The sequence below is a fragment of the Falco punctatus genome (genome assembly GCF_963210335.1).
Source record: "Falco punctatus genome assembly, chromosome: 4".
Taxonomy (NCBI): Eukaryota; Metazoa; Chordata; class Aves; order Falconiformes; family Falconidae; genus Falco; species Falco punctatus.
In genome coordinates, this window is record NC_137583.1 from 13,196,749 (window position 1) to 13,223,833 (window position 27,085).

General features: G+C 42.8%; 1 protein-coding gene and 1 long non-coding RNA gene across 9 annotated transcripts in view; one reads left to right on the plus strand and one right to left on the minus strand.

The window, feature by feature from the left end:
* LOC308063140 overlaps positions 1–8,420 on the minus strand; it is a 29,936-nt gene extending 21,516 nt beyond the window's left edge. The window contains exons 1-2 of the long non-coding RNA XR_013927853.1: positions 5,921–8,420; positions 4,855–4,979 (exon numbers count right to left, since the gene is read on the minus strand). This is a non-coding gene — a long non-coding RNA (uncharacterized lncRNA). The remainder of the gene's footprint in view (positions 1–4,854; positions 4,980–5,920) is intronic.
* A 306-nt stretch (positions 8,421–8,726) lies between these two features.
* Positions 8,727–27,085, plus strand: part of SLC6A6 (solute carrier family 6 member 6) — a 121,291-nt gene continuing 102,932 nt past the window's right edge. For 6 of the 8 annotated variants that reach the window (XM_080385634.1, XM_080385640.1, XM_080385645.1 and 3 more), the window contains exon 1: positions 8,727–8,876. The gene's annotated coding sequence lies outside the window, so the exon portion shown is untranslated. The remainder of the gene's footprint in view (positions 8,877–27,085) is intronic. The other 2 variants (XM_080385636.1, XM_080385637.1) reach the window with 1 other exon arrangement.

The window sequence follows — 27,085 nt, forward strand, 5'->3', positions numbered from 1 at the left end:
GGTTTCTGTCTCCCCCCCCGGCCCCCGGTGCTTGCACTCATCCCAACTGGTGAATATGGGACAGACCATCCCAGCTTCTGTAGGGGGAGGCTGGTTTTCTGATTTCTTTGCAGGCTGCTGTCTCATCCTGAAACTGCATATTTGATGTGCTTTTATAATGAATTCGTTTGCACTATGACAGATGTTTCTGATATGATAAGAAACATGGCCCAGGGGCAGTGGCGCTGTAGAGCCACTCATGTTCCTCACCTGAATTGCAAATGAGAGATATTGCTTTCTTATCTGTTAAAAAACATGAACAACTGCACATATAAATAATATGCCACCAACTGCCAGCTGTTTGTGCCAATGACATTCTTCTTAAAAGAGTAGCTCCCCCCGTCATCTGTTTTTTTCCCTCTTGCAGAAAATCTGGAGCTCTTTTGCAAGTGCAGCAGAAGAGATTTTTTTTTTTTCTCTTTAAGCTGCAGGCAGAGCAGTTACTTTAAAATAACTATGTATGAGCAAAACCAGCTTCCGTATTTATGACACAGGTAGAACCTGATTATATTTATTTTGTGTGTGTCCTTTTTCTGCGTATCTCTCTGGACACGAAAGAGAAAGTGTCAGTGCTGCTTTCTGTTTCTTGGCAAATCCTTTTTATGGAGCTTACTGTCTTTCAGTGGTTTCAGGGTTTCAGTTCTGAATGGTATGGAAGAAAGTTACTTAGTCCTTAATTTTTTTGTTTTGTTTGAAAATGTGAAAGAGAATGGTAAATCGCTTTTGTCTTAAGGTTTTTAAAAGTTTGGTTTTAGATAACTTCAACCTAAATTAAAGGTAAAATCACAGACACAGAAGCAAGCAGGCCTGCTCAATTGATAACCTTTACTATTAAGTTTTGTGATCAACAGAACTTAAAAATACTACTAGGTGAAGTTGTTAATTGATTTGTTCAATGTTTTATTAGGGTAAAACTGAAACCCACTTTTCAGCATTTTGCCAGCTCCAGGCAGAGGTGTATTTCTGTTACAAATGACCTTCTGGAAGAACTTGACTGCAGGGACATGATTCATTGGCAGCCTGCTAGTGACAGCCTTGCTTCTATTGTTCTAAAACTCTGGTTTCACATTTCTCCTGTTAGATAAGCTGCAACCATTAACTACACAGTGAGCTACAAATAAAGTGTGATGTAAGAATTAAGCTTATTATCTGATTGGCAGCACAGGGCCACTCTTCCAGGTTAAGGGTTTGAGCAGATTTTTTTAAAACAAAACTTTGCCTTTTATTACATTTCTGAAAGCATTGTCCTCCCAAAAAATAAAATATGCTTTTGGAAGCTGCAGTGTGTATATATAGTGTAAGCTATAAATAGTCTGGAGCTAGTTCTGCACATTTACCAGTGCGCAGAGATATTAAGGACAGATTCTGATCTTTATGGCTACACTGGGGCTACTGAGAAACACCACACTAAAGTGGTGGCTTTTAAATTGAGTTCAGATTCACACCAAGATCAGAATCTGGCTGGGGTCTTTAAATGTGCTTTGAGGAATCAAGAAGTTTGGCGGCCTCAGCATAATCTTAGTTTTAGTTGTAGATTACATATCAATTTCTAGAACTGTTACTTGGGACTAATATTAAGGCAAATGAATTCACTCTCAAACGAAGAATGGATTGATTATCATGCTAGCTGAAAAATAGGTCTATGTACTCCCACACCTCAGCTGCTGTAAATGGATGTACATAAGGATTTAGAAATGGTTGCTATTCAGCTCCTTCTGATGGGAAGATGACTTTCAGCAATTGAATGATTTATGATAATGTTGATATTCGCGCAGGCTATTCAACTGTCAGGATAAAGACCACAATGGCTGTCTTCAAGCATAAGCTGGTTAGGGGCTGACATTGGAAACAAGTTCTGTGGCTGAAGCATTGCTTTCCCTGCTACAACAGGGTGGGGGCCGTGGGGAGGGGGAGAAGCAGAACAGTACCTGTTTATAATGGGTTATCGACCGCATGTTATCTCTGCTGCTGTAAAACCTTAACAGGACAAAGCACGGTAGTATTATTGAGGGCATACAAGGCAGGGTCAGTGCCAGGGTATTAACCTTACTTAGCGAATTTGTGATAAATATAATAGTTCTTTTGTTTTTGCAAGGATTATATGGCAGCTTCTGGTCATGTATTCGAAGTCGCTGCCCTCCGTTGCAGCATCTCTCACATTTGGACAGCGAGGACCGTGGCTGTTTGCACAATTTGCTTATGCCCTTTGAGTTCAGTGTAGTTTTGAGGCCTAATTCTGGGTGCCTAAATCCTCTTTTAAGTCCATCAGGTACACCTAAGAGAATGAGACGGGCCACCTACGCGGTGATGTCTAGGTGGTGGTGGCGAAGGTTGCTGGGCCTCGGCGGTGCGTGGCAGATGGCCGTGTGGTCGGCTCTGCTAAGGCATTTTGGGGTTTAGTTCTATGGCAGCTTGGTGTGTGGTGGATTGCAGCATTCAGCCGAGCAGCTTTCATTCATACCAGTGAACTCCCGGTGCCTTCTGGACTATTCAGTTGAGGTCTGTGGTGATCTTGGACATAACTGAAGGTGTGTAGTTTCCTTCCGAGGATGATCTGTCCTCTTAAGATCTACGCTTAAATGCATCAGACTTCCCAGTCACCTTTACCGGACAGTTTATTTAACAAAGTTCTCAATCACTTTTGGAGCAGGGCTTGACTCCTACTTGCACTTATCTCTCACACGCTGTCCTGACAGCTCTCAGAGGCTGTAGAAAGGGGGCAGGAGAGGCAAGAACAACCCATTTTGTATACTCCTTCCAGCGCATGACACACTGCATGGGTCACTGCAGATGGGCCGTATTGAAATGCATTGCAGCGTGGGGCCTATTGTGGGCACTGCGAACCAGAGCATAACTTGGAGCTGTCTTCACGGTGCTCCAGTTCATGCCAGAGAAAAGGAAGAGACTTGCAAGGATGCAAAAATCACTTTGTCTCTCTAAAACTGCTTTGTCTCTCTTTCTGTCCTTGCTATGCATATGCAACTAGAATAGCTGGGCACAAGGAACTGCCTTTCCACAGATACACTGATGCTCCTGGACCAGTGACATGCAAATCTGGGACTTAATAAAAAGCACAAGCTCTAAAAGCACACCAGTGCAACTCACTCAGATCCCATTGCCATGAGCTCCTTGCACAGCCACCTGGCACTAGCCAGGGGCAAGGGGAGGCCCTGCTGCTATTCCCAAGCAGTGACAGCCCACGCAGCAGTCTGTGTCACCCTCGGGGGCTTAGCTATGACTGTGCCTGTCCCTGTCTGCATCCCCTGACCAGGCGCTCTTGCTTCTTCTGCAGAGATGCATTTCTTGAAACAGACATAATCCCAGCCTTCCTTTCCAATTCTGCACCCTCGTGTGGTAAATGTCTTTACCTATGTCAGTCTACTGACCATTTATTCTTGTTGTTCTGCTTGTGAGCAATAGGCCTGGAGTTCAGAATTACAGGTGAGCACCTTTCACTCCTTAGTCTTAGGTCTGGTGCTGACTGTGGAAACATCTCCCCCTGTCTTCAGTTTGTTCCAGGCAGAGAAGGGAGTTTCTGTGACAGGCATAGCTCTGTTATTTATCTAGGCAAGTCTGAGTATTTTTCCCAAAGAATCTGTGAAATACTCTCTGAATGATCAATGGCACAAGCATGTGACTCCAAGTCACTGGACAGCAAGCTATTTTAAAAAGCATCCACTAAAAAAGCAAGTCTGAAAGACTATCTGGCATTAGAAAGTGCTTAATTTAGAGAAGTGCCCATCCCATGAGTATTATGTCATAAGGCAATATTGCAGTCTTCCTCAAGGGTAGCGCACAGAAATAGGTTCCGCTTTTGTGCGTGACACATGGATAATGCTACGCTGCATGTAAACATGTTAAAATACCCATGGTCTGTGGTCTCTTCCCCCGGTCCCCAGCTGCTTGATCTCCAGCATCATTGGGCTATTCTGTTGGTTCGTATAGTCTGGTGCACTACTGGTTTCGGGTTCCCTCGTCTTGTGCCTTTTGGCACCTTCAAAGAAAGTTGTCCTAATTTCATCAGCCTCCAAGTTTGTAGGGTCACTGTAATATCCCAGATGTGGATAAAATGTTTCTGTCTTTGAGACTGTAGATTTGGTGTCTGAGATGCGATCTGTTGTCATTGTATAATATAAAGTTTCTTTCTTTGAGAACTGGTGGAGTAAGGCTCACTGCTCTCATGTTAATGCCTAGATGCACTCATTTTCCATGCCTGTGTTTTCTTCTGGGCTGGTTTAGTGAATAATTTGCCAACGAAGGGCAAGAAGTAACAAACTGTGCTGAATTATTCCTTTTGCAACCTTATTATTTCAAATAGTTCATCTCCTTTCAAGGACTACATGCGTTTTTTTCAGTTTCACAAATAAGATCTTATTTTATCTAGATCCTTTCCCTTTGACAGGTGCGGGATCACACAGGAGGCCCTGTGAACTTTCTGATAGTTATTCTCAGAATTGCAAAATTTTAGTGAATTCTTTTGCCACATTGCAAGATTCTTTCACCAGCTATTTTTTCCCTTTTTATAGCGTTACTGGGCACAGATTCAGAACTGATACATGAGTAAAATGAGCAAACATTATTATCTTTCCTGTAATAAATCGAGCAGAATGCGTCCCTAAGCATCATTCTGTGTACCGTCCTTGGCAGTGGGAGCCTTACCAAGATGTGCCAGCTTAACTGTCATTTTTCTGGGAGGGCTGTCAGAGTGGCCAGCAGAGTTCACTTCAGACTTTCTCTTCATCCCTTGCTTTGCTGCTGCTATGCGATCGCATGTAAGTTTCTCTTTTTTCAAAAGCACTTTCATCTCTTACATACCTTTTCAATCTCCCTCTGCTTCCCCAAATTATTCTTGTTTAGGTTCGGCCTTTCAGTACACTGAAGTCTAAGACATTGAAGATATCTGCTGGAGTCTTTTCTGCGCTGGCAGTGGTAGGAGAGACCTGTGGACGTTTAATGACATGAACCATTACAACTGTAGGTGTCTTTGAAAGCTGTGATGGAAATCTAGCTGAACTCTGCTCCCTTATCCTTTGACATCCATCTTTTCCAAAAAGTATTTGCCATTGCCATATCCCAGTGGATCAATAAAGCATATGACCTTGCTACCAGAAAAAAATCCTGAATAGCATCTTTGACGAGATTGAGTCTACCACCTTCTAACACATCCACATGCTGTTTGGTTTCTTTGGGTGAGCAGGAAGAGCCCAAACATTAGCTTGAATGATCTTATAATCTTCAAGAGAAGAACCTCTGTTCCAAGCTGGGGGAGTCTTTTTAAAAGGCCCCTTTGTATTTTCTTGGACATTTTACAAATGTTGCACCTGTACATGAGACCTTCATCCAGATATGAAATATGCACTTCAAAGTGTGCTCCCCTACACCACTGAAACAAGAGCCTGTGCATTTGATAAATCAAATGGGAGTCTGACCTGATTATACAGACACCACATAGCTACAATGCAATTAGTTTTTCAGCCATGAACCTTTGATAGCCTTTTCTTCAAAAGGAGCATTTATCTCCTGTACTAGTCAAAATCTTTTTAGTTGTCTATCTGCTTTTTTTTTTTTTTTTTTTTTACTAAATTCCATCTAGTCTATGCAGAGTTGGGGACTACCAACCATTATTTAATGTGCATTAGCAGGATAAGTAAAAGATTATTTTGATTTTGGTATCCCTTTTCCATTTAACAGTAAAGTTTTTCCTTTATGTAGAACATTATTCATGAAGAAGCGAGTTTTCTAAGCACTGCTATTGCAGATCTGGGATCTGTCCAATGCTCTATCCTCTGGCAAAATTTTTAATTCCATCCTAGCTGAAGCAAATCCAAATATTTATTTAAAAAGACAAAATCCAACCACAACCAGACAAGATCCCACAAACCTGACATCTTCTGTCCATCTGAATGCCCCTGACTGAAACTGGAAAAGTCTCAGGCAGATATTTTTCGGATTATGCTCAACTCTGTAGCCATAACCACACTAGCTTCTCAAGCCCAATCACTTTGACATCTCCACCAGTTTTCCATTTCATAATGGCACAAGATAAGGCAGAAGGCAAATCTGTCCTTGATGCACTCTTATAAGCACAGTGGGTCAACAAGACAGGAAGAAAGAGAAAACTGTTTGCAGTTCAGTAGGGATCATCAGCCCTTCGGAAAGTGCCGTACAGTGGCAAACAAGTGATGGTCTCATGCAAATCATTACAGGCTCAAACAGGAACCTCTTGTTGATGATGTGCTCTGGTGCTCACGAAGTATTATTCTAACAAAGCATGACTTAGTTTTCCTCATTTGCTGGCTTGCACTGCCAGGCTGTGGGGCTTTGCCCTCATATTTGAGGGAAGGAGAAGCCCTGATGTTGGCTTCAGTGGTTGCCTTTCATGCTGAGATGTTTTCAGCCTAATCTCTTTTATTGGCAGCAACCAAAGTCAGATGCTTAAACCTCAGATGGAGACTGAGTAATTGCAAAAAGGGGTTGTACCCGACTGCCTTGTGTACTCATACATGCTTGAGCGGTGCAAAGCCACAGACCCCAAATGTCTTTCTCCTCTACTGATCTCCCTCAGATGCATAGATGGTGGTGGATCCTTTCATGCACTTGTGTTGGCTGGTTCCACTTGGACTCAAGATGTATATTCTGTGTTTTCCCAAGGCAGGTATGAAGGCTGGCTGCTCCCAGGTGTTGCCACTGCTGCTAAGCTTCCACTTTACATTCCCCAGATTCCAGCCTGGTGTGTCTAGGCAGATATCTCTTGGCTGTTTAATTGAAAAACAGTAACACTGAAATACGCTGAGGTCAAACAGAAAGTTAAACAACCACTTTAGGCTCAGAGTAAGAGAGTATCACGTGAGAGAGATTCTGTGGGCAGCAAAGCTAAAGGAGTCTTTGATGCAGGAGTGGAACCACCTCTACAGCAACATGTAGGCTGAGTAGGGATGTGATGCAAAAATAAGAGAAATGGATAGCTGAAAAGTTCCTAGTTATTTCAATGCCAGGGAAATTCCAAAGCAGAACTAGCTGTAGCACATCCAAACTGCAAATTTTCTGAACCTGTAGCATTTTTAGTAGTGTTTTCAACATCTGTTCAAAGTACTTTGCCATTGTTTTTCCCCCACTCTTTTACCAGTGAGCAAAGATGACAAAGCAGAGTTAGAAATCTGATTATTAAAGTTTTACTAATCACATATTCTCAGTGACTGTAAAAAGAAAGACAAACTGATGTGCAGAAAAGTGGCTATGAGAGTTCTTCCAGTTGCATGTGCGTGTGAGGCAGTGAGGATGCACAATGTGGCAGATGAAACCATGTTACTGTATAAGGAGTGATTTGGATATAGTAGCTGTTGTATCTGAATGATCGTGACATGCAAGTAGAGAAAACAACGATGTTTCCAGACTCTGCAGAAAAGCAAAATCCCTCCTTCATCTAGGCACAGCTGAACTTTGCAGACAAGTGCTTAATGCTGTACCAGGTCAGTTGGGGTATAATTGTCTCTAACCAGAACAGTCAGAAGTTACAGAGTTCACTATCTGCTGGCTGAGTGACACCCAAAAATTCTTTCTAGACTTAACAGACAAGCAAAGAGACAAGTTTGAACCTGAAATTCAGGGTAATCATGCCACTGAGAAGCATAAACAAACATGGCACTCGCTGGAAAATTATTCTTGAGACGCCACTTTTGACTGATCCAGATGAGAAGTTTCCAAAGTTAGGGTCGCAGCCCTGAGGAGTGCTGATGGAAGGGAGGTCACGAGCCTGGAAAAGAGGTTGCAAGCCAACAAGCTTGGGAACTGCTGATGTAGACAGATGAATGGTCACGTCGAGGGGGTCCCCTGGGAGTACCCTCTCCTGCCTCTGAAACAGCAACTTGAGTGAGTTTTAAAGCTGAGAAGACTAGCCTGTTTATAGCATGCTACTGTATTTTTAAAAGCAAATCTCTGGAAATGAGCCTGAGATGATTAGGGAGATGGGAGCAATGAAAACTCTGGAGGGAAGGATGTGGGACAAGGAGAGGCAGGTGTGTGGGAAACATTGTCTGCCAGGTAAAAATAAGATTCAGCAGTGTCAATGCGAGGAGATGGAGGCTTTTTAAGGCTGTAGTGAAGTTTGAGTCCAATTTAGAAGGGTCAAATCTCTCTCCCAAGAAGTCTGAGGGATGTGCTCGTGCTCCTCCTGTGAGAAGCCCCTAATGCTGAGCTGGATACCTTGGTATGGAACCTAGTCTAAGTTTTGGTGGAATTAATGTGTGCTCAGAGCGAGGTCTGTACAGCTAATGTACACACAGAAATAAGGTAATTGTCTTTGAGTCTCCAAATGGTCGCCCTTATTGTCCTTATGCTTTAAAAGCTGCCAAAGCTAGGCCCTTAATTTACATGTGTTAAAAGTAGATGACTGTTATTTAAAGCTTTGGTGGTTTACTTTGTAATACCCATACTATGAAAAAAAAAAAAAAGTGGAAAATATAAGCAGACCAGAAAACAAGTGTAGCTTATGCTACTGATTTTATATCTTGTCATTATTAGGAAAAACACATTAAGTTTTAGAAATGTTTGGTAAAAGTCTCTAAATGTTGAATATCGGTGATTTTTCATGTCAGCAGTAATAAGCAGTTGTTAGTGGTATAAATGTTCAGCCCAGACCAGGGACTCACAGTGCCTCGGTTGCTGATAGGAGCCCTATTTCTTGGAAAGCCTCGCAGAACCACCTTGTGAGCCTTGGATTGCTGTCACATGTCCTGTGCCAGGGTCTCTGCAGTACAAGTCTTGTAACCAAGCCTTTAAGGTTTGTGGAAACCTGCTGAACTCTCCTCTGGAAATCACAGAAAATAAACAGAGTGCTGGTAAGTCAGGTGGGCTTTTATAATACGAAACTAGTGTCAGTACAAGAAGAGCATCAGCACTATCAAATTGATATCTTGAGCAATCCCAGGGCATGGAGGAGACAAGCAATCGAATTTTGGGTGATTAGGAGGAAGTATAGCAAAAGCACAGATTCAAATTGGGGGTGGGAAATGGGCCTGGAGGTTAATAAGCCAACACAGACCATCATTGAAAAACAAACGTTAGGTCCCTGTGGTGCAATACCTAGCTGTGGCTACGTGCTAGGTACAACACAGAGGTAAAATCAATACCGTTCTGTGGTACTTATTAAATAGAGTTACGTTGAGAAGTGTTCGCATACAGGGAGGTTTTTGCAGCCAGCTGCAGCCAGTGGGTTTCCTGGGTACTGTCTTCCAGGCTCCAAGATGGAGGGACTGGTCCTGCTCTAGTGCTGAGCAAGGTGCTGGGAGCCAGCGCTGGCCACATGGCAGGGCAGAACAGAGTTGCCTGATTGCCCCAATTACTGTTGCAGTGCCTAAAGTATTGACCTCGAGCCAGAGATGCTAGAGAGAGAGGAAGCCAGGAGATTGTGTTGTGAGTGAGATGCTGAGAGCAAGGAAAAGTGGGGTTTTGTGAGCCTTAAACCCACTGGCAGGCCAGATCTTGGGAATTCTGAGCAAGGAAACTCTCTGCTGCTGCTTGTTTCTAGCAAGATAAAGACTTTCTGAACCTTTTTTTTTATGACAAAATGAATTTATGCCAAGCCTGTACAACTTCAAATAGCAGCTAACTGGTCAAACAAGTGATGCCTAATCTTCAGGCTTCTGTGTCAAGGGCCCTGGGAGCTTTGCTCTTGAAGGCAGCTAATTTTGCAGGATGATCCAGACTGAATTTGTAGGTGAGACTCAGTTAATGCTTTTATGTGTATATCTCTTAAGTGCAAGCCATAGAAATTGTTCACAGATGCGCTTCAGACATGACCAGATTGGTGCAGAACCAGCCCGTATATCCAGTTCTGGTGATCCAGCGTGGACCAGTCTCCACAAGTTTCTCTTCAGGGTTTAAACCAAGCCTTTGGTTTCTTTGAGAAATTCAAGGTTTTCTTTTCATAATAAAATTCATAATTACCTTTAGTTTTGGAGCTGCCCTTAAGGCTATTTGGAACCCATTTAAACATACTGAACTCTGAATCAGAGGTTTCTGTATTTCATGTCAAATGCACAGAGATTAAGTATGAGGTTTCTGCTCCAGTTATGCGGAAGTTTGTTTTAACTTCCAAAGCATACTATGTTTTCTTTTAAGAAACTGGTAACTTCTGTTTAATGCTGAGGTCAGAATATCAGAATTTCAGGCAGGCTGGCTTTTCACACAAAACATGTGACTTTATTTTCCCAAACACCTTTTTCTGGTCTGCAAAATAACCCGTACAGATATCATCACAATGCTTGAAATTGTCGCAGTTTTTGCGTGTGACTAGTGACCATGCAAGGTAAAGGGTCTAGGGGCATGTTACGGGATATTCACGGCCAGCTTGTGTCATGTCATGACTCAAGTGATTGGCGGCTTTAGTACAATAATAATCTAGCCCTATAGCTGACCCAGTCCATCTCTTCAGGTACACTTAATCTCCAATGTACTTCTGTTAGTAGATTTGTTTGGGTTTTTTTCCTTGATACTATCTGTAAGCATCTAAAGGGATGTGGCATCCTCTTTGCAGGAACGTTTTTCTAGAGGACTGGCAGGAATTTTTGGTTCTCACATACAGTCATAAATTCCCATTCTTAATCTATTCCCATTCTTAATTCTTTGTGTTACTGCTTATTATAGAGCTCATCTCTGTGATTGCACCCTTAAACTGTTATCAGGTTCACTTGGCAGATGGCAGCGCATAAAGTAAGGGCTTATTCCTGTCCTCCTAATATCAAAGGAACTTTTCCTGCACACAAAAAAGCCCCTGTTTTCAGCCTATCAAAAATCTGTAAGTCTTCAAAATAATCCTTTACCCAAAGTGTAATGCTCCCAGTTGAAAGCCAGGCATGATAAAAATGCCAGATAAAAAACATGGGGAAAAAAAATAAGGGGCTCTTCTTGCTACAGGCTATTACAGAGCGGAGCTGTAGAAATAGGTTAATTCAGTTAATGAAACACTTTTGGATTCTAAGTTTTCTGTTTGTAAACAGCAGACTTTTTTTGTATTTCAGTTTTAACAGGGCTTCTTTTAAGGAGCTTTGACCTTTAATCTCATTATGTATGGATTTGTGTACGTGAATGTGACATACGAATTTGTTACCAAGATACTATTTGAAGCAAACATCCTAGGGCCTTCCAAGTTGGCAAGTTGATGCCGATTCCTGAGTCATCTCGGCCCAAAATATTGTTTTATATTTTTACAACATTTTGGATTGTGAAGGGAACATCAGCTATCTTCTCTGACCAGTGCTATCGCGTGCTTTCCATTAGTTTCCTAATGTATATGCTAGAGACATGCAGACATGCACATGAGTCTGGATATGAATGGTACTAAAATTAAATGGGATTCATATTGGTTTATTGGAAAGGTGGAGCAGCTCAGCTAACTACAGCAACTGATCTATAGCAGGATAAGGCCTTGACAAGTTCTTTCAAGCTTGATGTGGTTTACTTCATCTCCTGTGTTTCTTTCCTCATCTTCCTTCTCCTTTCCGCTTCCCTGTATATTGCCATCTTTTCTTGGTTTATACAAAAACATACTGCTGCATATAGACTTTTTTTTCCTGCTGCAGTTGGTTCAGTGGTGGAACTGGGCAGACTTGTGGCAGATCCAGGTGTGGGCAGTATTCTCAGCATAGAGACCATTTGTGAAATGGTCTGGGTGGTGTCTCACTGGTGGCACGGTTTGTGTTGCATTCTTATTACCTGGTTTCTAGTTTTGTGTAATAATGACTACTAATTAACAACCTGTTGGCTAGTTCTGAGAGTTATCCTGGATCGTGTCCTTTAATAATAGGGGATTGATAAATGGCAGGGGAATCACTTCCAGTCTTGCACTCCTTCAAAGAATCCTTTAACAACGCACAGTGTTTCTTGGTGCTGCATAATATCTATTTCTGAATTCCAGCTGCAGCTGGGGCCTTCTTGTTTTGCCCTGCTGGAGTTGCTGAGACTGTTTCATTTGACAGGGAAGTACGTTCCAAGAAGAAATACTAAAATTATGTTGAACAAAAGTATATTTAAAATATTTCTACCCAATCTGAAACATGATTTCGCAGGCTCTTGCAGAGTGTCTGTAGTGTAGCCAGCTGCAATATTAATGGCACTTTACTGAAAAAGTACCAGAGCCCTCTAACTCTCATGTAATAAATGAATTGTAGATACCACTCTCAGCACAAGTAATTAGCAGGATTTATACTGCGTCCTCTGTAAAGAATGAGTCAGTTCTCCCACACTCAGAGCATGTGGAAATTCTCAGGGAAAATGCAGCTGAGTACACTTAATTATTATCATTTCATTTAGGTACTTTTTGCTGTAGATGACAATGTCATCATAAATAATGAATTTAATGAAATTTCATACCTTTGTGCTAACACATCCAAGCTTTGTAAAGGAAAGTTACAGCTGAGTATTGCAGTTTTAGAAGATTAGCATAAATTAAGAAAACTATTTTCACGAACATACATTTTTTGGTAGAGCAAAAGTACCTCACTTGCAGTATCCAGCAATCAGAAAGTGAAATTCTTACACATGTTTACAAGCAGGGGAAGCTCAGGATGTCACATGATTTCCAGTAACACCCCTTACGTAGATATTTAGATGATGAAAGCAATGAAAAAAAACTTGCAGTTACAAGTCTCCTGAAGATGAAATATTATCTCTGTGTAGCCATGCTCCCATATGTATGGCATGAGGCTCCTTCCCCCTTTGTTCCAAGAATTTATATCACTAGATATTTCAGAGAAGTCACAGTCCAAAACTGAATGTGTGGTAGCTGATACGGGGGGGGGGGACTTTTTTTTTGGGAGCTCACAGCGACTGTATCCAGTAGAAAGAAAAGCATAGCTCCTTGTGTACCTGACTGTTAGTAGCTAATTAAATAAGCAAATCTCAGGTAAATAGGAGTGTAACAGAGGGAACAACTTTATGACAATCTGAAAAGTAGAATCTAGGAAAGGAAGGGTCTACTCTTTGCTAATAAGTTAAATGTGTATTTTTTACCAACTCTTCACCTCCTGTCATTCCCAAATGACTACAAGCCTTGCTTCTACCATCTTCCATAGAGGACAGTATAGCTACAAAGAGATATCCTGAAATAACAGGGTATATTTATGTTGTTGGACAAATAATGTGAAAATATGCTGCTGCTGCTATTAATCTTGCCTGCGCAGGCTGAGATCCTTGTTCAACGCCAATGAAACAGGTTAATTCCTTGGGTCTGAGATGTTCTTGGTGCCTCATCTGACTCTTCCTAGGTATCTCCGAGTCAGATCCTGTGTCCTGAGGTGTGTGTTCTCTCTTTCTCTCTGGATACCTATGAATGCAGTGTGGAGAAGGCGTTTGTGCAGCTAGGTGAGGTTTATCTCTTTGCTGACTCCCTGGACTATGGTTAAAGGGGAGTTTGGAAACTGAACAGAATCATTATATCAGACATGGTCCAAAAGTGCTGTGTGTTTTCCCTTTAGAGAAGGGAGCTGACTTAAGTCACAATAAAAGCAATTGTGGGATTTTTGGAAGGGAGTAGATGGCATAGGGAGAAAGCAATGTGTTGCAAGTGGTTAGATCCAGCCCATGGGTACCATATGTTTTGAAATCCTTGTGGTCTGGATAGTGACCAGCCAGTTTTAGCCTGAGGCTCCCAGCTTTACCCCACTGAGCAAGGAGTTCCTGCTGCTATAGAGCCCCAAAAGTGCCTTAGCACCCTGGAGACCCTCTGTCACTTATCAATGTAAATATAAGTAGAGCACCTTTGCAACAGGCAGTTTGCAAAGAGAACTGGAGGTCACTGCTGCCCATACGCTGCTTTTCTGCAGGCTGCTGCTTTGATAAGTTTCTGCATCATCAAACTTCACCAAAATTACATTTGGAGAGTGGATTTCCTCCAGACAAACCTTGGGCTGGTGAAATCTGCAGAAGAGGGAGCCTGGGCAGTGTAGAAATGTCAGCATTGACTGCTGGATGCAGAATGAGATCTGAAATACAGGGGTCTGGAAGGCAGAAACTTTGTGTTATGCAGCCTTTCTGGTCTTATAATTAAGATATTGGTACAACTGAGCTCCTTCTTTCATAATGCACTCCTGTGGTGACTACCAAAACTACTCCTACAGAAGTCTGCAGCCAGTTATCCAGATAATGAAGAAGGGCAGGGAAAGGGAGGGGGGACATTACCCACAGCTAATACGAAACATGTGCCAGCGGGAGTGACTATTCAGTGTGTTCATCTTTTAAAATACGGTAAGTGCATCTCCTTAGAGCACAGGGATAACCTAAGGCACCGAGAAACTGTCAGCGGGTGTGAGTCTGTGTCCTGGCTGTGATGCAGCAAAGCTGTGGGGGAAGACAGAGTGGGTCCATCCGTGGCTCAGGTAATCCATCCGTGGATAACTGAACACTGTGTCCACGATGGGATTAGACTGTTTTCTTTGTTAAAGTATCCATTGTCAGTCTGACATGATCAAAAGTCCTGCCACTTATGTTGATGTTGTTCTTTATTCTAATTAGCACCTGGACTTGGAGGGGATCTTAAAATCAGCTGGGCTACATAATGTAATATATAATGTAGGTTTTTACATAAAATACAGGGATAATATTGATGAGGAAGAGGGGAGACTACAAAACTCTGTAGAGTGCGTGGCAATGCAGCTCATAATCATCTTTTGCAGATTACTTGACTTCAGTGGTAGAGGCTTATCTTCCTGTAAGTAGAAACATTCCTCTGCTGTGAAATAATCTCACTTTTTATCTTCCATCTCCTTTATTCTTTCTGGAGAAAACAGCAAAAGATAAAATATCCTCTGGTGACCCCTACATCTCAAGAGTCCTTAATGCTGTGTGCCTTTCATGACAGGTAACTTTCTAACAAGCCTTGCTGGAGGAGTTTCACCATTCTCATTAAAATGGTTTGTTGGCTTTAGGACTTTATTCTGCAAGATGAAATCCCTCACCATAGAGAAGATGCAGTACCTTCAGGATCAGTCCCTGCCTGATCCAGCACTGTTGATGCCAGCGGAAGTTTTACCCTTGATTTCAAACCTAATGGGGCTTGAGGCTTGTGGTCCTTTCTTGCCTTCATCCCTTTGGGCAGTTAAGATGCTTACAGAAGGTGTGCAGAGGCCGTGAGATGGGGCAGGCAGGGAGCTTCATGCCACATATGGTGGGAGCTTTGCCCCAAAGTGCTGACAGTCTAAGTTTAGATTTGGCACAATGAGTGAAAGTAATAAACAAAAGTTGGGAATAGGCACGGCAGAGGTCACGGCAGCGAGATCAGGGGTTGCTCTGGTTTGTTAGGTGTATATCCTGATGACTGCGCTGATTAAATAGTGAGTCACCAGCTGGAGGCTGGAAGGAAGAAGCAGGGCACTGGAAGGATGTGGCTGTGGGGAGACCTGGTGAGCAGAGATTAGGAGGACAGTTCATGCCCAGAGGACTAGAATAGCGTCCACTAGTTTCATTGTTTTAGGCATTTAAAACACACTGGGTTAATCACTAACAAAGATGCCCAAGGGAACAATGTTGTATCAGTTATCTTCCTGAGCATTTGACTGTTTTGGTTCTATTTATTCTAGACAAAAGAGCTTATTTGTGATGTTTCATCCTTAGTCTGAATGTCTCTAATTTGGACATCCATTTAATTTGGAAGGTTTCCACGGGATGCCAGTGAGACTGTCTGATTAAAGTCATGACTTAAACCCAAATGTCTTTCTCGGTCCATGTTGCTGACCACAGCTTTGGTTATGAATTGTGAAAGAATGTTAAAATCCAGTGTATTTTTCTCCTTGTAGGCTCTGTTTATTTTTATTTTTAACATTTTGATTGGACAATGAAAAATGTCAGTGATGCCAGTTGCAAGTCTTTAGGTACAAGTCTGCCTTTCAGCCATTGCGTGGGAGTGATTATTTGCTTTTAAAAACTGACAGCTGTGGATTTTTAGTTTCTTTTTCTTCATAACCCCTGGAAGAATATGGCCTTACATAAAAGTCTGCTGCATGAGAGGTAAAAACAGGGCCAAGTTGGGATGATGGCATCTTTTTCCTGTCTCACTAACTTTTTCAGAGAACAGCAGCAACAAACTGAGCAGAGGTTGGAAGAAGTGGCATTGTTGCTTCTGTTTCCCTTGAATTCCTTTCATCAGTCCAGTGACTACATGTGTCCTGATGACACATTTCTGGGTCACACGTCCCAGAAAGATGGGCTATATGGAGATACACAGCATGGAAAGTATTCTAGCTAGAGACTAGTTATGTTGATAGGTTCCACACATGGTGTAAATTTGTATATTCCTCACATGGATTTTATTAATAGCACAAGACTGAGACAGAGAGAGCCAGTTACATTGCTTTTTATGTAAATAAAACAACGTAAATATATTCTTTCTTGCTCCTTATAATATTAAGCTTGCAGATAGCCTGTTACCCTATAAGGCAGCTTAAGCTAGCACACCACCATCGAGAAATGCAGAGCAGCACAAGTCATAGCACAGATTTCCCCAAGCCAGCCTACATGGCCGCAGGAGAGGAGCAAAGGCATGAGGGCATAGCATGCAACACCCAGAACTGAAGAAAGGATAGACCCAGACAGGTATTTAAAAAGCCAGTCTCAAGCGTGACCAAACTGAATCCTTGTTTTCGTTTTGGTCCAGTGGAAACTTTGCAATGGGAGAGTTAGATAGCTTTCTTGGCTCTGCCATCAAGGGAATGCTGGTGCCTCCCCCGGTCAACTTTCTCCCATTTAATGGGATCTGGATTCCTCTCTCTGAAGGATACTGCTCTGGTTAGGAAGTCAGAGGGACAAAATGCTGTAACTGTAGGGTGTATTTATTCTGATTCTTCTCAGGTTCATCAGTCGCTTCCACTGTAATACAGCTAGCAGCAGTAGCAAGCTGTTGCCCTGGTATATGGATTAAATATAGCTGGAGGCACAAACCAGAGTGTGAGGAGATTGCAAATCTAGTCCTCTGTGTACCCACTAACAGGAAAAACTCAGAAATCTCTGGAGAGTCGATCCAGGTATTCATGTCGTCTTCCAGACACTGAATAGAAACACCTGGATGGAAAGGACTTTTATTAGTTGTGACCCCCCTGTGTTAATCACAACCAATTTATTTCATCTTCAGCAACATGGAGAAGTATGGAAAGGCTATCCCAGTTTGACACTCTCCAGTGAAATCGGGATGAAGACACAGATGCCAGGTAGCAGATTATGGGGTAAATGAAAAAGGAGAGCTATTATGCAATACAGGAGGCTTGAATTTTGCCTACTAGTGAAATTATTATGCAAATTAGGTTATAATTTGCACATTTAATTTGAAGGACAACCAGAAATTCTTCTGGGAGGCTCCAAACCATGGTAGGAAGAAAAGTCGTCTCTCATTCAGCATCTCTTATTTGAATGGGACATCCACGTTTCTAAATGCAGGCAAGGAAAGGAATACTACCAAACTGGTACAGCAGGCAACTAGGAGTCTGAATCAGGACTTCTTTTCCCAGGTCTGTACCTAACATGCATTTTGACCTTGATAAGTCACTGTCTTTATTTTCAAGCCTCAGTTTAACCATTTTTAAAAAATGGATAAACCAGTATATGTTTCCTATGAGGATACTGTAGGATTTATGGGGTTTTGGATGTGAAAGGTGCTTAGTGTATTATTAAATGGGCTGCATTTTTACAGGTTCACTCTCAGAAAGATGTATCGTATGTAAAATTCAAAACATTCTTCTGTGTCCGTAGGTTTAAATGATGAAAATAAATCAGAAAAATGGTATTTAAGTTCTAAGCAGGATATGGCAATAGGACTATTGCATTTACATTTGTACTGTGAGCAATGAATTAATCATAAATGCTCCAGGCCAATGTGGTTTTCTATCACATTTGAGAGTATGATTTACCTCCTGTACAATCAAAATAAAGACACATTAGTGGCTAAGAATATTTACTGAGTCTGATATGATTTAGCTGTAAAGGAAGAGATTGATTTTAAATTCTACTGATGTCTTTTCCTCTATGTCTCAATTAAACACTCCACATCAAATTCCTGAAATTTTTCTGCCACTACTTGTAATAGGTCAGAAATGTCAGGGTATCCTTGAAGTGGAGCACTCTTCTCCAAGGCACTTTGCATAGCTTAATTAGCACAGTTATTTCTTTTCCTGTGCCTTCTCTAAAGGCTTTCTTTATGTCAGATGCTTCTAGTTATTAGGAATCTGAGCCAGAGGTCAAGTGATGAGCTACTGATCACTCAAGCTAAATGCAATATAATGCAACAGTTCATATAAGCAGTTTGCAAAATCCTTCTGTGGCCTGTATGTGCAGGGATGCTCCAGGATGCATGTATCTATAGGCTTTGTTCAGCGCAGCACAAGACCCGCATGTGCATTAAAGGACCTTGTGTGGCCGAAGGTCATTATCATTAGATGACTACAGCCATCACTGTGACACTTTCTTTTATTCTACTGTAGCAAGCAAAGAAGCTTTAAAACCATTGAAAAGTAACTGTGGGTTGGTTGGTTTGTGCTGGTTTGGTTTTTTTTTTTTTCTCAACAGGCAGTGAGGGACCTTCGTAACATCTTGAAGTAGTTTTGTTGTCTTGAATCCCCAGCCTCGGCTGTATAATTGCTGTAGTTAGCCTGTGTAGCAAATGGTCCTTGTTTTAAGGCCTGGAGCCAGTTCATGTCCCAGAGTCACCACTTGAATGTTTTTCTCTCCAAGGTTGTTGCCTAAGCAGAACTAGTTCTGATTCTGGCTAGTGATATGTCATTAATATAGAAGTCCTCTAAAATGTTTGCCTATGAAAAGTGAGACTTTAACCCTGAGAGACCAGAAATCCTTCAAACTATAGTCTAAACACAAACAATTCACATAGTCCAGTATATGGTGAGGTCTCTTAACAAACCTTTTCTGAACACAGCCATTACATGAATGTCAGCTGCAGAAGTGTGTTTCACACTGGGATTTTTCCACTTGGCCTTTAGTCAGTACCAATCTGATAATGGGATGAAAAGTGGCCTTGAGGAATGCAGTTCAAAGGAGTTGCACTGTTGAACCTGTGTACCAAGCCTGGCTATGTAAGTCATAGTAATGACTTGTGAAGATACCGTAAAATGGGGACAGCCTGTGCAGGGGCATGAAACAGAAGATCTATAGCTCATAGGTGGGACAACTGAGCAGCCAGGCAAGGGGCACTTGGAGAGTGGAAGGCAGCCAAAGGATGCTATAGGAAACAACAGCCATGGCAGTACTGCTGTGACAACAGCTTTCCTCTGTCTCCCTGTACCGGCCATGCTAAGTTACAATTCTTATTTTGGTTATATGTATACTGAATAAAAACACCTGGATGGAAAGGACTTTTATTAGTTGTGACCCTTCTGTGTTAATCACAACCAATTTATTTCATCTTCAGCAACATGGAGAAGCATGGAAAGGCTATCCCAGTTTGGCACCTGTGATAAGCCTGAACTAAACTTATTGTAAGCTACCAAATATTCAGAGCCTGGGCTGTGCTCTGAGCTCATCTTTATCGCTATAACAAGAGGTACTCTGACACTCTCCAGTGACACGGTGAAATAGGGATGAAGACACAGATGCCAGGTAGCAGATTATGGGGTAAATTAAAAAGGAGAGCTAGGAAGACTGGATGCATTTTTAAAGACCTGATGACAAAATTACCCCCAAATTCTGAAACCCTAAAGGAGTATGGAGTCACTTAAGTAAAAAAATCTATCCAGATTGCTGGATCTTACCATATAAGAAAGGATAGGAAGCTATAGATAGTAGGAGAGTGCTGGTGCAGTGTAACATACACTGAAATTGGTCCAGGTTTATTGCCATATTCAATGCAGACACTGAAATAAAGTGGCTCTCGGAAGAACAACCCCATGTCTTGGGTGCTATTAGTTGGTATCCTTTCCCCTGTATATTAATAATGCAGTAAAACATTGTTGCTAGCAGACATCTGATTAAAAAAAAGCAGCCTACCTTCTTAAAAAAATCCTATTTCCTATCTGTGGTGCTGTAGATTACCCCTTTTTTGCTAAGGGAAACCTGATAGCCATGTGTATCAATTCAGGCTCAAAGGCACTTGACAACCTCTCTGTCTGTCTGCATTGTTTGTTCACAGTAGCTTTCTCTTTATCAGATCCTGCTATACTTGCTGCAGGATCTCCAAACATTACAGCGGTTTTAAATGCTGAGCTTTCGACTGAGAAGGTCAGTGCAGGTGAACTAACAGTTTGTGTGGCGTGGCAGCCAACAAGGCTGTATCTCAGGAGGGAACAGCCGGATCTGGGATGCAGCACAGTGGGTGGTGGAATTCCTTTGTTCCTGTAGTGCTTCTTGAGATTTCAGATATTGTGATCTGTAAAGGTATTCCTATTTTAGCTGGCAGGCTGTTCAAGAAAACACCGTTATAGGCGATGCACCTTTTTTTTTTGGCTCTTAAGATCAAAAAGCTACCCAAGCCTGAGTACATCAGTCTAGTTGTTGTCCACATTTCACACGTACTCTTCTTGAGTTGCCTATAGCAGCAAGTAGCACTTCTGAGCTGTTGCGAATGTGGGGATTTCAGAGGCCTTCCTGGCTCTAATGGAGAGGGGAATTGTACGGCCTTTCCATAAGGTTGAAGTCCATGCAGAAAAAGCAGGTCACAACTTGTCCCATTGCCTTGATTTTATATATGGACAAGCCAAGGTTCAGACAAGGCAAACATTTTGACCTAGTTTACCCGGAGAGCAATAAGGAAATAACCTAGAAAATACCCAGGGAATTCTCCAAGTGCAATAAGACAACAAAGTTCAAACCTGAGTCTTCATCCTATGAGCTGTCTGCAGGGCTCTCCACCTCTGCTGGCTTTGCACAGAGCTGGATTTGCCACTTGAGTGCTTTGCAGAAAGAGCAGCTTTCCAAACATCCCTTTTGGTGAGTCTAAGCAGAGGAAAGGTAATGGTTCGTGTCCTGTCTGTTTTGCTTTAGACAGGCTCCGGGTCGCCGTCTCACACGGTGCATGACATTACATGCTGAGCGGGTGAGAGGTGGGTGCGGCTGCTGCCAGGGGGTGCCTGGGCTTGTTGGGAGGATTGTTGCCATTCCTACCCGCTTCTCTCTCTGTGGTCCTTCTGAAACAACACAAGCTATTAGCAATGGTTGTGTGATGTAATTCATTTAGGAGGAAAACAGTTTCTGGCCCTAGTCTCTCTGAGACAGCACGGGGGCAGGGAGATGAGCCCATGAGCTGAGCATGCACTGGGACACTGTTATCCATCCTACGGTCAAAGCTTCACCCAAATCCTCCACTGGAGGGTCCTGGGACTGATTGATCTACAAAAGCACAGACCTTGTAGCAGCCTACTGTGCCCCGGGCTGCCTGCCTGCAAGTTGTTCAGGGTTGGCATGGCAACACTAGCTTCCAGTGGGTGTAGGAGCATCCCTGAATCACAGCTCTACCTGCCGCCCCGTTGCACCTCCTGAGTGCTGCAGGAGTGTGTCATGGGAGCCAGTAAAAGGCTTTCCCTCCCCAAAAATAAATACCAAGAAAAGGGAGTACTTATCTGCCAGGGCCTGCTATTGAAAAACGGATCTCAGTTCATATAAGCAGGAAAAAGACATTGAGGCTTATTTGTATTTCTGCCCCTGAGCACAAAGGGGCTAGAAAGCAGGCGGATCCCACTGATTGTGTGTTCCTCCTGTTTGGAGATGTAATCGGCATCCACATACTGTGCCACAGCCTTTCCTCATCTCTAGGGGTTGGGTTGGGGCTGGGAATGATGTATAGGGACATCCAGGATAGGGGTGGGGGAGGGCTGGCCCCTGACGCAGCATCTGTCCCCCATCTTCTGATGTGTAGCCCACGCTGCGAGGAGCAATGTTCACAGGGGATGGAAGAAAACACAGGGTCACCCTGTTCACTCAATGCCGACTTACCAACTGGAGAAACAGGCTCTGTGTAAACAGTAGAAATGAAACGGATGTTTCACTCTGCTACTGATAAGTTTATCAGCAAAGCCAACGTGCACTCTGGACCCCTAGGAAAATACACAGAAAATGTGTTAAAGAAAGAGAAGCTGAGGGTCCTCAGCTAACCCCTGGCTTACCACGCCCTGGGTATCAGTGTTGGTGCCTTGGGACACGTTAATCATTTCTCCAGCCAATGTGACTCCAAGGTTGGGATGTTGTTATTTGTAACCACAAAGCCCAACCTTACCTGGGCTCTAGCTGTCGTAAGTGCTATCAAGGTGGATGAAAAAGGGCTGTTGCAAAGGTGCTAGGGGAAGAGGAAAGCATGGCAGGGGCAGGCGAGGCGCACGGTTGCTGCTGGGGAGTGCCGTGGCAAGGCTCTGCTGGACCTTGGGTGGGAGGTGAGGCGGTGGCCTCTCCAGCTGGTCTTGGCTGTGAATAGGCCATTGTCCTTTGCAAGGAACCAAAGAGAAAACTCTATTTTGCTTCCTTGACTGTGGCACTGAGCCAGTATTGCCTCACTGAGGGCCTGGCCTCCAGCTCGGGGGTCTCGCGGCTCCCAGATGCCTCACCCACGTTGCCTCAAGTGCTTGCTCTGGGGTCCTGTTACACACGGACCGTTTTGGCTGGCTGGATTTTGTTCCCTGCGAGCGAGTGGCTGGAAAGGAGGTGTGCTTCACAGAGCTTATAATAGAAATCTTGCTTTGACCTCTATGACAGAGAGATTAATGCCATTCCAGAATGATATAGTGCATGTTTTTTAAGGATCCAAAGGCAATTCCTGTTTACAGAGCAGGACTGGTGGAGCCTCATAGCATTCAGGCCAGGGCAGTGGCTGTTGGGGATTCCTTTCCCATCACTTCTTTTTCAGGTGGACTTTTTCCCTGCTGAGGGAGAATTTGACAATCCCCATGGATGGCTGAGCCAAGTTGTTGTGCAAAATTGCGCTGCCTGTCTCTGAGACAAGAGAATGAGGAAATTCTTGCACCTATCCCTATCCCTTCTCATCAAAGGAAACCACACTGGACCTTCTTTGGGGTGATTCTTTCTGTTTTAGAATTTCATGGCTGAGATCCACAGAAACCTTGCCAATCCTTACGAAAAATCAGTCATTGACAGTAAAGGCCTATTTGTAATAGCCTTGGAATTCCTTGATTTATCTAGCTCTGCAGGTGGAGTCTTAAATGCTTTGATCCATAGTGGTCTGACCTACTAATCCCAATTATACGCTCAGGACCGTCACCTTTACCTCTGTCGGTGTACAGGCACTGAGTGCTGGGCCTGTGATTTTTATTGCCACCATGCCTGCTTTTCCAAGAAGTACAAAAGGCTGAAAGCACTGTGAACAAAAGGAAAGTTCATCTGCTAATAGCATCAGCCCTTGCATTTTTAGTCCTCTTTCTGGAAACCAGAATGTACAAGAACTTCTTTCTGGGTAAGTGTGTTCCCATATCCATGAGGATATAATGCAAGTCAACCGTCTGAGCCTTGGTGAGCCAGTGGAGAGTCAGAAGTGGCACAAGCCTGGAGTCCACTGTCTAACGCATTTCCTGGCCCAGTTCCGGAGAGAAAACACAAAAAGGCCATACACCCAATGGAGTAAATTCATCATTTTACTGCTGGTTGGATTGTCAGGGCCCAGAATTTAAGGAAAAGGGGCCTTTAGTGAGCTCTTGTGTTTTCATATGTGATTGTAGATGGACACTCAATGACCCATGGATGCTTCTTTAGGTGGGACATATCTAACTTGTTATTAACAATTACGTTATAGAAGGACTGTCATGTTTATACACTGGCAGGGAACAACTGAGACTAGAGTTGGAGGCACGGATTTTAGATGTTTTTAGAGACTTAAATTCATGTTTCCAGGTGCTAGCAGCACAAATGAGGAGATATACAATCATGGAAATCCACCACGTAGGATATTAGCAATATGGAGCTTTCCTTGAAGGGAAGTTCGAGGCACACTTAGCATATGTAAAGCTGCATTATTTACTCCAGGAAGATGATGGTGTGAGTTGATGACACACCTTCCTTCCCCTCTCTACTTCTCATTTTCTCTCTGTATTGAAGCCCTCTGACCTTGGAAACCTTTTACATCTCTGCAAAGCATGACTATCCTTTTCTCTTTCTCATGCTTTTTTTTTTTTTTTTCACGGTGTATTTCATCCAGTTGACTTCAACTCTCTCCCACCAACGCGCACCATCAGTGATGGTACAAATCACTGCTACCTTTATTGGCTCCAGCCATAACCTGATACAGCTGGCCTGGGATTTTCCGAGGGCTCCTGCGGCAGAGCAGGTTGCAGACCGATTGAGACATGTTTGGTGGTTCAGCCAGGTTTGCCACAAGGGGGGGTGAAGAACGGAAACAGTCTGTGGAAATTTACTGACTCTGAAGATCTCATGACTTCTTGCTAAATCTGAAAATTCCCAGTACAACAAGAATAATTGTTTCCAAACTGCCCGTGCATCCTTTCATCATCTACCTGAATATTGCATGGGCAGTGGCGTTGTTTTGGTCAGTGATAGACAGCCAGTCCATCATTCGCTGAAGGGGTGGAAGATAAGGAATTCATTAGTCGAGACACTAGTTTCTAGTACAAAGAACTTCCACACAGATGGTGAATTTAATATATATATTTTTTCAACAAGTTAGCACATAGTGTGCCAACTCTTGTGAAATATATGCACATTAGGAGTATGAGTGGGAGCAAATAAGGTTGTGAGGAATCTTTCTGCGGCTTCTGTTTTCAAACAGTGATTTGCAAAGAAGTCTTTTTCTTGTCTCTTTTTTTTTTTTATGTAAGGTTAATATGTACGAAGTGCTTTAAATCATCTGAAGTAGATCATGGCTATGACTAAGAGATAAGGAGGGATTTGTCTGTCTGACAAACTTCCCCTCTGTTTTTAGAAAAGGTTGGTATTTTCAGAAGTGGTAGTATACCACTGAGTGCAGAAGCAGGCGCGTAGTTTATATTGGAGTTCCACCAGTTCATGGGCTGAGCAAAAACTGTTAAAATGCAACATACTTTGAGGCCCAGCTCTCTGTCCCACACAAGAAGAGCCTCCAATTATGTCTCTTAAGTAAAGCTCTTAGTCTCCAGCCCCCCAAAAAATCAATGTAATGCCTACTACAAAGTCAATAGGAATTTTGCTGTTAAGACAATTAATGTTCTTAGTCATCTTTACACTGGACCATATCATCCACCTATCAGAATTAGCGGTGTTTATTGAAAAAAATTGAGGGAGGGAGAGAGGAAAAAAGCCAGGAGAAATCAGAGAAAAATTACCTGAGTCTGTGTTGTGCCTCTGGGCAAGGCACAAAGTGAATCTGAAATGTAATTTCTAAGCAAGCGTGGCTAGAAGTAGAAACTGCAGTGGAGATGATGAGACCGCCAGTGCGGTCAGCTCAAGCCCCGTCGCAGGCGGTGGCCAGCAGAGCCTGCGCAGCTCATTCAGTGCACAGGGCAAGGCCCTGGTAGTGCCAGGAATGGGATGCAGGCTGGTTTTGCTTTAATATTTTTGAAAAAGCTTTGTAAAGGCAAGGGACTGGCTCGTGCAGCTGTACTGAAGTCATGTAGATGGAGACCTGCCTACACAAGCTTGCTTTTAGGGCTGGGGGTGAAGGGACAAGGTAGGAAGCTGTATATGTTCCATATGGTGTTCCTATAGTGGAGTCCATTTTCTAAGCCTTTGCTGGGGTACTGCTGTGTTGAAATACTAATTCAAATACTAACAAAACTGTAGCAATTTAGGGCAGGAATAGGATATTTGCAGGTGGATAATTAGCTAACTGGACAATGATGATCTCCTGTTATATGCAGCCAAAAACTTGGTTGGGTACAACCAAATTTAGGGCAAGATACAAAATATATGGAGATCTGACATATTGAAAATTCTCTGCATCTGTCCAGGAAACAGTAAAGATGATAATCCCAAAGACCCCAAGAAAATTTAAAAAACATTCAAGATCAGAAAATGAAGCCCAGAGAAAACCAGACACATTGAAGACAGCAGGACTGCAGCCCCATACGTCATATAAAATGAATGCAGTTCATCATGCTGAATTGTTCATGCTCAGACCATATATGTTCAGTTCTTGACAAAGTAATCTCTTTACAAAGCTACATAATGCAGCAGAGTCAGCTAAGAACGAGTTATAAACAAAGAAGCTATTCAGCTGTCAAAGCAATTTTCAGCTATATTAAAACAGAATAGGATGGGATGGATTCTGCTGAGCCTTCTGCTGCTCGCTGTCCCGGGGAGCCGTTGGCATTGCATGTGTGTAAATCGCGTGGCGAGAGGGAGTGTGTGGCACACGGGCAGCTGCCCACGCAAACACATGTACACACACGTGCATGGGATAATCGCCTGCCGCTTTCCTGGGCTCATGTTAGAAATTGCAAAATGCTTATTTAAATTGCATTTTCTGCCTGCACTTGGGGATGTCACCAAGTTCTGTCCATTCCGATGACGTGTTTTGTTTCCATAGAAACCAATGTACTTTGGAGAAGGAAAAGCAGAAGGAGACTGAGAAAAGCAGAAAAATCGAGCAGAATAAGAGAAGTGTGGGGTGTGAATAGATCATTTGGGTCTTGAGGCTTTTAACAAAGTGACTTACGCCTTAAGGTGGCAAGATGCCTTATTTATTTATGGGTGTGTCACTCCAGAATAATTCAGATCCATTCAGATGTATGTCAATTAAGTAAATGCAGAATCCTATTTCTTCATATATACTATCCACCATCAGATAGTCTGTGTCTGTACCGGAGAGGCCAGGCTTCCAGTGTGCTTTCTGCTGACACACGACTTTTGCTGTTTGCTGTGCCTCCGGTGTCATTAGCAGGTGTTTCCTATCTCCATCCCCAAACTGGGGAAGGAGGCAGGGCCTGGGAAACTACAGATTTCAACTAAGGTTCAATGAAATACCTGTCAAGTCTCCCATAAAAAAGCTGTATATGATCTGTACCTCCCAAGGGGTAGGCGGGGCAGGGAGAGGCATGCTGGAGCTGTTCTATGATATTTTTTTTCCTTCTTAAAACAGCCAACTTGCCATTGAATCATTTAATCACTAATTAAAAATCCTGGATAA